The 12500-nt window shown below is 50.0% G+C and overlaps 1 pseudogene across 1 annotated transcript in view; it reads left to right on the plus strand.

Moving 5' to 3' along the window:
- Positions 1-6614: 6614 nt before the first annotated feature.
- LOC311329257 (gamma-tubulin complex component 3-like) overlaps positions 6615-12500 on the plus strand; it is a 6555-nt pseudogene continuing 669 nt past the window's right edge. Inside the window, exons 1-5 of the transcript XR_014631337.1 lie at positions 6615-6824; positions 9298-9405; positions 9955-10022; positions 10695-10772; positions 10947-11170. The product of XR_014631337.1 is annotated as a gamma-tubulin complex component 3-like (transcript). The remainder of the gene's footprint in view (positions 6825-9297; positions 9406-9954; positions 10023-10694; positions 10773-10946; positions 11171-12500) is intronic.

Raw genomic sequence — 12500 nt, forward strand, 5'->3', positions numbered from 1 at the left:
GTTTCTCCAAACAGGTTTCTCCAAACAGAATGTACGTTGCTGAGACATCCACAAGGCTAGCAGAGACATTCACAAGGCTAGCAGAGACATCCACAAGGCTAGCAGAGACATCCACAAGGCTAGCTGAGACATCCACAAGGCTAGCTGAGACATCCACAAGGCTAGCTGAGACATCCACGAGGCTAGCAGAGACATCCACAAGGCTAGCAGAGACATCCACAAGGCTAGCTGAGACATCCACAAGGCTAGCTGAGACATCCACAAGGCTAGCAGAGATGTCCACAAGGCTAGCTGAGATGTCCACAAGGCTAGCAGAGATGTCCACAAGGCTAGCTGAGACAGTCCACAAGGCTAGCTGAGACGTCCACAAGGCTAGCTTAGATGTCCACAAGGCTAGCTGAGACGCTGCGAGGCTAGCGAGGCTAGATTCGCCCCCGGGGTGTTTATACTGTACTACGACAGGCAGCAAACACTGAATTCCTTCTCTGGACTCTCCCTAGTCTCTTCCTCGCTGTGCGTGATTGGCCTGGCTCCTCTCTCCCACGTTACCCCCCTGGTGAGCTGACTGACGGGGGGGTATAGAGACGGGATCCCGGGGGGGGGGGGCTGGGGGGTATAGAGACAGGATCCCGGGGGGGGGCTGATATGCCCTGATGGTTGTTGCAGAGGAAGAGAGAGCTCTTCCCCCCGGGAGGAGTGTGAGTGATGAGCCGGGGGGGGGGGGGGGGGCAGGAAACATACGCTTACGCGTTTACCAGAACTCCCATCACTGTGAGCAAGGAGCCATGCTGAGAACAGGAAAGCACCCTCTCTCTCTCTGTCTCTCTCTCCCTCTCTGTCTCTCTCTCCCTCCCTCCCTCTCTCTCTCTCTGTCTCTTTCTCTGTCTCTCTCCCTACTTCTGTCTCTCTCTCCCTCTGTCTCCCTCCCTCTCTCTCTTGCTGTCTCTCTCCCGCTCTCTCTCTCTTTCTGTCTCTCTCTCCCTCTCTTTGTCTCTCTCTCCCTCTGTCTCTCTCCCTCTCTCTGTCTCTCGCTCCCTCCCTCCCTCTCTCTCTTTGCCTCTCTCCTCTCTCTCCCTCTCTGTCACTCTCTAACTCTGTCTCTCTCTCTCTCCCTCTGTCACTCTCTATCTCTGTCTCCCTCTCTCTCTCTCTCTCTCTCTCTCTTTCTCTCCCTCCCTCTCTAATCTCATGTCACAGGGAGATTCACAAGGAGGTCTCTCTTTCTGAGGGACTGAACTGAGAGACGCAGAGATCACAGTCCTGTGTTTTTCCGGTACCTTTGTGACAGTTGGAAATGCCCTTCAACCTCGGAGGGGGGTAGAGTTGCGTAACCGTTAGTGTTGGAGACGTTGCCTAACCTCGTCTGAAGCGGAGCCGTTACGTCTCTGGGCGTGAGACGTCTCTTAGGGAACCGCCTTCCCTGCAGTCTTTAGAGAAACGCCGTAGCACTCTTACCCAGTCATATCCCAAGACATCTTCCTGTAAGGTTTTATTGTTTGAGACGTATTTGAGACGTAGATAGTCAACATCAGTCGATGTGCTTGTTCTGATACCTCACGCGTTGCATAACAGAGTCTATATCAAACTCTGTCTATATATATAACAGAGTCTATATCAAACACTCCGACGTTGGGTTCCTCCCATCAGGGGGTTATTCTGTGAACGAAGCTTCCTGTTATCCTCTCTCCCAAATCAGAGCTAGGCTCTCTCCTCCACCCTCTCTCCTCTGCTCCATCCCTCTCTCCTCTGCTCCACCTCTCTCCTCTGCTCCATCCCTCTCTCCTCTGCTCCATCCCTCTCTCCTCTGCTCCATCCCTCTCTCCTCTGCTTCATCCCTCTCTCCTCTCCTTCATCCCTCTCTCCTCTGCTCCATCCCTCTGTCCTCTCCTCTGCTCCATCCCTCTCTCCTCTGCTCCATCCCTCTCTCCTCTGCTCCATATCTCTGTCCTCTCCTCTGCTCCATCCCTCTCTCCTCTCCTCCATCCCTCTCTCCTCTCCTCCATCCTCTCTTCTCTCCTCCACCCTCTCTCCTCTGCTCCATCCCTCTCTCCTCTGCTCCACCCTCTCTCCTCTCCTCCACCCTCTCTCCTCTCCTCCATCCCTCTCTCCTCTCCTCTGCTCCATCCCTCTCTCCTCTCCTCCACCCTCTCTCCTCTCCTCCATCCCTATCTCCTCTCCTCCATCCCTCTCTCCTCTTCTCCATCCCTCTCTCCTCTGCTCCATCCCTCTCTCCTCTCCTCCACCCTCTCTCCTCTGCTCCATCCCTCTCTCCTCTCCTCCACCTTCTCTCCTCTCCTCCATCCCTCTCTCCTCTGCTCCATCCCTCTCTCCTCTCCTCCATCCCTCTCTCCTCTCCTATGCTCCATCCCTCTCTCCTCTCCTCCTCTCTCCTCTCCTCTCCTCTCCATCCCTCTCTCCTCTTCTCTCCTCTCCTCCACCCTCTCTCCTCTCCTCCATCACTCTCTCCTCTGCTCCATCCCTCTCTCCTCTCCTCTCCTCCATCCCTCCTCTCCTCCATTCCTCTCTCCTCTCCCCCATCCCTCTCTCCTCTCCTCCACCCTCTCTCCTCTGCTCCATCCCTCTCTCCTCTCCTCCATTGCTCTCCTGTTCTCCATCCCTCTCTCCTCTCCTCTGCTCCATCCCTCTCTCCTCTCCTCTCCTCCACCCTCTCTCCTCCATCCCACTCTCCTCTCCTCCATCCCTCTCTCCTCTCCTCCACCCCTCTCCTCTCCTCCACCCTCTCTCCTCTCCTCCACCCCTCTCCTCCACCCTCTCTCCTCTCCTCCATCCCTCTCTCCTCTCCTCAATCCCTCTCTCCTCTCCTCCATCCCTCTCTCCTCTCCTCCATCCCTCTCTCCTCTCCTCCTCTCTCCTCTCCTCCCCTCTCCCCATGCCCGTCATGCATTACCACACATTAGATCACAATTCAGGGGCGCTCCGTTATCGCTGCAGATCTGTGTCTCTCTCCACGGTGCCTCTATGCGACAGACTAACCCTGTGTGTGTGTGTGTGTGTGTGTGTGTGTGTGTGTGTTCGCTGTGCTGCCCACTGACTCACACTCCCTCACGCACAATAGGGCTCTTCCCTAATGGCCACTGGTCAAGGTAGATATCATTGTCTTTTATTACCGTCCGCAGCTGTGGCCGTCCACAGCTGAGGTAATTCTATCGAACCCAAGTTCTAGTGATTGAGTGTGTCTGTCTGCACAGGCTGTGTAGGCTATGCCAGGGGTATCAAGCGCCCAAAAACCAATTCGAATGGGTAACAACACAATGTTGACAAGAAGAGCATCACACCGTTTTTTTGCACATGCAAAAACAGATTAAGCCGAATGGACACCTTTGCACATGCAAAGGTTCTGGATGTGGGGGGTACTGATGGAGATGGATGATGGTATTAAATCCTCATGACGTCAGCACTTTTGTTAATTCGTCCGCCACTGTTCATCACCAGAACAAGGCAGTCTGGGACTGAATCTGAGCCCGGGCCCGTCACACACACACAGGTCTCTACACACACAGGTCTCTACACACACAGGTCTCTACACACACAGGTCTCTACACACACAGGTCTCTACACACACAGGTCTCTACACGCTCGAGCTGTGGCCTTCGGCTGCATGTTGTCTGGAGCTCGAGCTCATACCCAGCAAACACGCAACGTCAGGGAGACGTTCAGATCACGTCTTAATAACGTCCGTGGGTCCTGAACCCCGTGTGTTCGTCTGCTGGACCCCTCAATATTCACACGTCTGGCTTGGACCCCTCTAAGACGTCTGTGGACGTGCAGAACGGGTTCAATATCTGAACGTTAAAAAAAAACATTCATTCTGGCTCCTAATTGGATGTCTTTGGACGTCCGAAAAAGACAGAAAAGACGTCTAAAAGACGTCTTTTAGACGTGTCTTTGCTCAGTGGGTAGAATCCTCGGAGGGCGGGATTTGCGAGCCGATTGTCAAGCGCCGTGCAGGTGTTGCGAGTTTGAGCACATGAAAGGTCACATGAAAGGTCACAAAGCGTGCATTGCACACAGTCAAATATTTAGTTTTCAGTCCGCGCCTCTCTCTCTCTCTCTCTCTCTCTCTCTCTCTCTCACTCTCTCTCTCTCTCTCTCTCCCTCTCTCTCTCTCTCTCTCTCGGCCTACTTGGTTACAGGTTACTAACGTGTTATAACCAACTATTGTACAGGATATTACCAGGTGTGCACACTGGACAGGAACACTTTCACCTGATGTGATGTGATAGGATAGGATAGGATACCTCCATACTCAGTCTTAAGATCACCGAGAAATGCCCAGGCCTCTCAGCACGGGTGCTCATGTGAGCAGCTCTGGATCACTGCCAGACATGCATAGCTGTATTCCCATGTAAAACACAGCACGTATGGGATCATCTGTGCTCTTATAATATATATATAATAAAATAGCTGGAGCATGCAAGTATCCATGCAACTTCTGCTGTTGCCATGTTCTCTATAGGCCTACAATTAAAAATAATTAAGATCATTTCCATATATCAATGATTTTTTTTCTAATCTTAAATCTTATATTTCATCCTCACACATCGTTTGTGCAAATAGCGCGCGTGAGAGTTTCTAGACATGGTAAAAGATTTCTGTTTAATTTCGAAACAGTCTCATGCCTTTAAACTCCCAGGCAACGCGATAACCCCACAGTGCGCAGGCTGCTACTTCTAATACTATTTACTCCTAATTGACTCCCATAATCTCGCAGTTTGCCCTTTCTGCTTGGTTCAAATGTGATCGTGCTAAACTTCGATGCGTAATTGTCCTTACGCAATTTGAAACCCAAGCATGGAACCCAAACCACCGCCTAACAAGTGGGCAGAGGAAACTACCGGTCCGGTAGGAATGAGAATAGAAACACTCACGTATCTGCGGATGAGGTTTCGAATCGTGCTCAAATCCATGTTCTACGCGGTTCCACTTGGGTCCGAGGATTTCTCTTGATCCGTTTAGTCGTTTGACGCTCGTTTATTTCTATATCTGCTCTGACTATGCTCCATAACTCGCTGTCTCATGTCCCGAAAGATAGAAGTAGAGTTTTTGTAATCCTATCCAGTCACCTATAGCCAACGAGCTCCCAGAAAGGTCGCTTTAATACTTTTAGTTTTAGTTTCATTCAAATGTTGGTATAAAGGCTATAGTCGCGCACGCAATTCAGCTCCTATTTCTCTACTGGGATTCCGGAGAAGGAGAATTGGAGTGAGACGCGGTCGCCCTACTTGTTGGAAGTCATGGAGCTACCTTGTCCGCCCTGCCTCCCTATTCTCTCTTCCTCTTCTCCCTCACCTCCGCGGTCTCTAATCTTGTCTCTCCGCTGAGAGAATGAGCTTTTCTTCCACCGTGCGTCACAGGGAGCCGGGAGCGCTTGCGCACTCTAGTGTCCCGCAGATGCCTTGGGGATTCAGCCCGGGTAACTGACTACAGCTTGTTGCGTATCTCATTGCTCTGAAGTTGGGGAAATATTATTTTTCAGTTGGTTGAAATATTTTACACTTTTGGGGGTTTGTGTGTGTGTGTGTGTGTGTGTGAGAGAGAGAGAGAGAGAGAGAGAGGTTTGTGTGTGTGTGGGTGTGTGTGTGTGTGTGTGTGAGAGAGAGAGAGAGAGAGAGAGAGAGGTTTGTGTGTGTGTGTGGGTGCGCGCGCGTGCGTGCGTTTACGTGTGTGATTGTGTGCGTATGTGTGTGTGTGTGTGTGTGAGAGAGAGGCGGGGGTTGTGTGTGTGAGAGAGAGAGAAAGAGAACGAGGGGGGTGACGTTTGTGTGTGTGTGTGTGTGTGTGTGTGTGTGTGTGTGTGGGTGGGTGTGTGTGTGCATGCGTGTGTTTGTGTGAGGGAGAGAGAGAGAGAGAGAGAGAGAGAGAGAGAGACAATGATCATAGTTATAGTTTCAGAGCTTTATTGCTTAGTTGCAAAGTTGCCAGCTGTATGGAGCTGCCCTCTGAATAAAAGCAACAACGTGGAATAAAGGGATTGGTTCCAGCATAAATATAGGTCAGTTCCATCTTAATGTAATGGTCATAGTCATGGGGGTCAAACCGGAGCTGTCCACGCCCGTGGTGCTGAAACACGTGCGTGAAGACGAGGTGACCGTTTTGCATTTATTTTTAGGTTTCAATAAAGCATTACAAATCCAACGATACGAAATACAAACACGTTGACGTTGTCTTTAACCCACTTTAAAGCACCACAACTCTTTAAGCTTTGTGCAATCCATATAGCGGAATGAGGAACTATTTATGTAGGCAAGGCAAGTTTATTTATATAGCACATTTCAGCCACAGGGCAATTCAAGGTGCTTTACATGAGACATTAAAAGCATTAAAACAAAAAGCAAGACATTATAGACATTTAAAACAAAAGGCAGGACAAATTAAAAGCATTAAAACAAAAAGCAAGTCATTATAGACATTTAAACAAAAAGCAGGACAAATAGAATACAGGAATAAAAGTCACAGTGCAGTATACTGATAAACACAGCTCCTCTTAGAAAGCAGTGGCAAAAAGAAAAAGTCTTCAGGCTTGTTCAGTGTAGGAACCTTCAGTCACAATCATATGTTTCCGAGGGGGTGTTTTCATTCGGCGGACCCATGGTTGCTGGTTCCAGACGCTTTCGGCGGGCTCAGCTCAAACATGGCGTCACCCCCGGGCTTGGGCACCTAGAAGAACACGAACTAGTCACTACTAGAGCTGCACACTTTACCTCCCGTGTTTTTAAGACCGTCCAAAATGGCGTCTCTGGACCAGAAGTCCCCCAACGTCCTCCTCCAGAGCCTCTGCTGCAGGATCACGGGGAAGAGCGAAGGTAGCTTAGCTTAGCATGCTAACTAGCTTAGCTTAGCTCCCGTTAGCCCAACGCGAGCCGACGTTAGCCTAATGCTAACTGACGTTAGCCTAATGCTAACTGACGTTAGCCTAATGCTAACTGACGTTAGCCTAATGCTAACGTTGCTATTTATGCTAGCTAGCCTACAACCGGTTGTCAGTTAGCATTAGCTAGCTAGTAGCTCAACGTATGATTTAAAGATTGTATATGATGAATTAGCTCCTATTGTTAGCTAATTATTGATTTCTAATAGAGTAACACTAGCTAAGCTAACTAGTTAGCACTAGCTAATGTTAGAGATGATAGGGAGAGGCCCCTGTGTCTACTACCCCTGTGTCTACTACCCCTGTGTCTACTACCCCTGTGTCTACTACCCCTGTGTCTACTACCCCTGTGTCTACTACCCCTGTGTCTACCCCTGTGTCTAGCCCTGTGTCTACTACCCCTGTGTCTACTACCCCTGTGTCTACCCCTGTGTCTACTACCCCTGTGTCCACCCCTGTGTCTACTACCCCTGTGTCTACTACCCCTGTGTCTACTACCCCTGTGTCTACCCCTGTGTCTACTACCCCTGTGTCCACCCCTGTGTCTACTACCCCTGTGTCTACTACCCCTGTGTCTACTACCCCTGTGTCTACCCCTGTGTCTACCCCTGTGTCTACCCCTGTGTCTACTGTGGATGATGTAGCATGTCCGTAGAATGTCCTCTCTCCTATGATGCTTTTAGCCTCTCTCACTCTGAAATGTAATTTAATGTAATGTATTGCTTTATAAATGTTCTTAGCCGGTAGACAATCATACTCCAGGAGCTCGATCGCCTTGTTGAGAGGGGTCAGGGAAGAGTTTTTACAGCTCACTTATCTGACCCCCGGGTGATTACTGTTTTTTTGCTTCCCTCTGGAATATGTAGAGAGTGGGTCGTATGCCCACCTCCCTTGTTCTCTGTAAAGCGCATTGTGTTGCCTCTGGGTATGAAATGCGCTATATAAATAAAGCTTTGATTGATTGATTGATAGCCAGGTAAGCGTCACGTTCTGGCAGCTGGAGCTGTTAGCTACACCCCAATTCCGGCTGCCCTGCTGTCAAGTTAAGACAGCATTGGCTTGGAGACCGATCTAGACAGTTATGGGTACGTGAAGCGTGCTTTGATTGATCGTGCCAGCTTGGCATACGCCGGGCTTACCCTGGGTGTGAGAATACTGCAGATCACACACACACACACACACACACACACACACACACACACACAGACAGACACACACACACACACACACACACATCATGTTCACATCGACCAAAAGGCTGCTGTTGCATCGTCAGCGGACAAGATGTTCACACTACAAGTGAAACATCGCCCTATAATAACAGAGCTTCAATTTGGTCGGGTTGAAAGTTCACGCCGTGTTGAAATCATTTATTTTAGCATGTCATTCCATTGGTTGCATTATGCATGGCGATTCCATCTATATATATCACCAGCAATGTTTGGGTCTGACTGATGGTTGTATGCTTAATGTGTTACTGTTGTAACGTTAGTCTTAATGTGTTGGATGGGAGACCTAAGTGCCCAATCAACATCATCACTCACCAGAATGGTGGCTGTAAAGTCATTCTCTGTGATGTTTAAATGGTAAATGGACTGCACTTATATAGCACTTGTATCCAAAGCGCTTTGCAATGGCCTCTCATTCACTCATTCCCACACACATACACACACACCAATGGTGGCAGCTGCCATGCAAGGTATTAGCCTGTTCATTGGTAGCAATTTGGGGCTCACTGTCTTGCCCAAGGGCACTTCGACATGTGGAAGGAGAAGCCGGGATTCGAACTGCCGACCCTATGACTTGCTCTACTACGACCTGAGCTACAACTGCCCCGTAATGTTACAAGTCAGAAGAGCCTCTAGAGCCAGTTACCCCGCCCCTGGCCTAGTGCTAGCCAGGTAGCATCATATTCTGGCAGCTAGCGCTAGCTAGCTACACCCACTGTCACTTTGATTACCCTGCTGTCAAGTTAAGCCAGCATTGGCCTGGAGACCGAGCTAGCTAGCTAGCTAGCTAGCTGCCTATAACGTTATCAGACGTAAGGTTAGCTGGATTTATTGTGGGGATTGTACAGGGGCGACCGAAAGTACCTTAGCCAGCCGCCCTGGCTGTAGTATCCCCTCGCTTTCCAGAACGTTGCAGCTAAAACAGGTGTTGCGTCTAAGCAACAGTGCTCTTGGCGAAGGCCATTGTGTGCTCACACAAAGAGTGCATGTATCTGGGGGTGTCTGAAGCTTGAACATAGGCTACTTCTTAATAAGTGTGGTCAAAGCCATGGCGCCCTACTAGTGATAGGGCTAGATGGTCACCTGCACTATAACTTGTTAGACAAGGCAACCATGTTTATGTAACGTTATACACGCCTCACTGCTGCCTGGTTCATTCTTTGTTTTCCCCCTTTTCAGCGGAGGTAGCCCACCAGTTCCAGTACGCTGTGAGAGTCATCGGGAGTAACTACGCCCCCACCATAGAACGAGATGAGTTCCTGGTGTCGGAGAAGATCAAGAAAGAGCGTGAGTGATTCACGGCGTCTGGGGGACGATGGTGTTATGTAAAAGAGAAGTGACATCATCGTGCAGAGTAGTTATAACCTTGAGAGGCGGGGCGAAGAGAAAGCAGCGGATTGGCCCATAATTCTCTTGCTTTCATCTGTCCTCTTCTTGGAGACGAGATGAAATGCGTCCACTCTTTATTCAGGGCCCCAAGGTTGTTTTGCCCACCAGCTAAATCACCTCACTGTTTCTCAGTCTTGGTCTTATTCATGTGCACTTCACTTGTGTTGTTCTTTCCCCAAAAGGGGAACTTTGGTAGTTAAACCGTAAAACACCCATAATACTAAATCACCACCCATTTTAATGATACTGAGGATTTCCATTAACGAAGCATCGATCCCAGCTTAGTGAGAGCAGGTATAAAACACACCTCTCAGTCTAGTTGGGAGCACCTCCGGTGTGGCGATGGTCCGTCCTGTAAAAGCTTCCCCCGGCCGGGGCTCTGTGTTCTTCGGTGCCGTGATGGTCCGTCCTGTAAACGCGTCCCCCGACCGGGGGTTTGTGTTCCAGTGGTCAAGCAGAGGCGAGAGGGGGATGCGGCCGTGTTCTCGGAGCTGCACAGGAAGCTGCAGACTCAGGTCAGTCACTGTCCCGCTGCTCTCACTCACACACACACACACACCACACACACACACACACAGACACACACACACACACACACACACACACCACACACACACAGACACACACACACACACCGTCGAGCAAATACACTCAACCTCCGCTGAAGTGACACTGCCAACATCGAGAAGACTCGTCACACTTTTGGATACTGTTGTTGCTACTAAATGGACCTAGTGACTGGACTTAAAGGTGCAGTACGCGCTTTGGCTCAGAAGCACTTTGTTATTTTTTGCAATTCTCATTACATTCCTGACAGCAATAAGTAAATAAAGTAATTAAACTAAATTTTAATTAAATCTGTAATCTGTGGAGGTCGCAGGACGGTAATAAGTGCGTCCAATCATTTTGAGTTGCCAACTTGAAATGATTGGATGGCTCACCTGTCTGTCAGCCTACCTACCTGCCTAGCGAGTGTCATTGGTTTTCCCCCAGTTTGGAGGAGGGGCTTTGGGGGGAGGCCAGAAGGGAGGGGTGGGGATTTTGTCGGTTGCATTCTCTCAAAAAAATAATAAAAAGTCTTAACAGGAAATCACAAACCGCATACTGCACCTTTAAGTTTTTGTTTACTTTTCAAAGGATGATGTCATCCTGAATGTGTTTGTTTGTTGTTGCCCTCCGTGCCACAGGGGGTGCTGAAGCACAGGTGGTCCGTCCTCTACCTCCTGCTCAGTCTCTGTGAGGACCCCAGGAAACCATCCAGCAGGGTGTGTAGACGAACACACACACACACACACCCACACACACACAGGTCCTCTTACCCTGTCCAACCCACTAACATGATTTTTCACTTCTGAAATGCATGTTGTTTTTTAACTCCCACAATGCCCCTGCTAAATAAACAAATCAACCAATCACCATCCCTGGTGTCCCGGTCACAGGTGGGCAGCTACGGGGCGCTGTTCGCTCAGGCCCTCCCCCGGGACGCCCACTCCACCCCCTTCTACTGCACCCGCCCCCAGAGCCTGGCCCTGGGCTATGGCGCCGATCGCCCGGGGGCGTCCGGCGCCCAGATCTCCACCAGCATGGGCACCAGCGGCATCAGCAGCCTGGGCGTGTACACCCTCAACGGCCCCACGCCCACGCCACAGTCCCTCCTGGCCGGGTGAGACCGCCGCCCACATCACGCCGCCGTTTGTATTTCACACTCGGGGGGCGACACGACGCGCTTGGGAGTTATGACATCATGAGATCGCCTTTGTGATGTAATAATGTGAGGGAGAAGCCTGGGTTTCGTCCAGCGCATGGAAGCGAGGGAGTTTGTTCAACGGGTCCGTCTTTTGCAGAAGAGAAACATTCTCCTAGCACAACGTACTGTACACACCTACTGTATTCATCACCCAGGAGGTCAGAACCGGTCCTCAACCCACCTCGGATTCTTCTAGAACCCAAACCGCCACTCCCATCATCCACCAACATGTTACAGTTAAGAACGCAAACGACCGAACTGGGTTAAAACATAAATATAGCTGCTAACAGCCGTAAATATAGCTGCTCTGAGCTCAGTTGGTCATCGGGACCGGCCATGGTAAACCAATAACCAGCCGGTCGGTTCCCTGGAGTGTTTACTGCTCTGGGAGCTCACTGTTCTCCTCCTTCCAAGGAACAGCTGGGCTCTTAAGGATAAGAGGAGTCCTAATATGGTTTTAATACAGAGACAGAAGCCCCACAGGACATCTGCATGTTTACTATGGTAGACCGGCGTGTCTGGCTGCTCTCTGGCCCCTCGGCGCTGTTCTATATATATGAGGACACAAGCTAGCGCATGGGCCAGGAATAGAGAGATTATAATGATAATAATGATAGATTGGGTTTAAAAATGGGCCTTTCTCAAACGTAAGGACACACTGTACCCAATAGAACAGACTAGAATAGGGACTGTGGACCAGGCGTGATACACGCGCACGCGCATCAGACAGAACGCCTGCTCTCATTTGTCAAAGTAGGAGGGTTTTTGACGTGCGGTGTGATTGGCTTCTTCGTGCCAGCTTGACACACGCGTGGCTAACCATGGGTGCGAGAACTCTGAATATAGCAGCACACACGCACACACACATTATGTTCACGTCGATGGGAACGCTGCTGTTGCAGCAGACAGGATGTCAGCGGACGAGAGTGAAACATGGCCCTGATAATAACAGAGCTTCAGCTAGTTTGTGGGGTCAGAAGTCCACGCCGTGTTGAAGCCATTCATTTTAGCATGTCACTCTGTTGGCTGCATCAATTATGCATGGTCACGCCATATCTCATGAGCACTCCAGGGTTTGGGCCGGACGGCTGTAGTCTTATTGTTTTATTGTTGTTGTTGTTGTTGTTGTTGTTGTTGTCTTTAATGGCTGTGCTGGGCAGGAGGCCTGAGTGCCTGGTCATCAGTGTCACTCACCAGAGGGGTGGCGGTAACGTCTTAGATGTTTTGTTTAAAACCAGAGCTTCTC

The sequence above is a fragment of the Borostomias antarcticus genome, assembly GCF_949987555.1.
Source record: "Borostomias antarcticus genome assembly, contig: scaffold_966, whole genome shotgun sequence".
Classification (NCBI taxonomy): Eukaryota; Metazoa; Chordata; class Actinopteri; order Stomiiformes; family Stomiidae; genus Borostomias; species Borostomias antarcticus.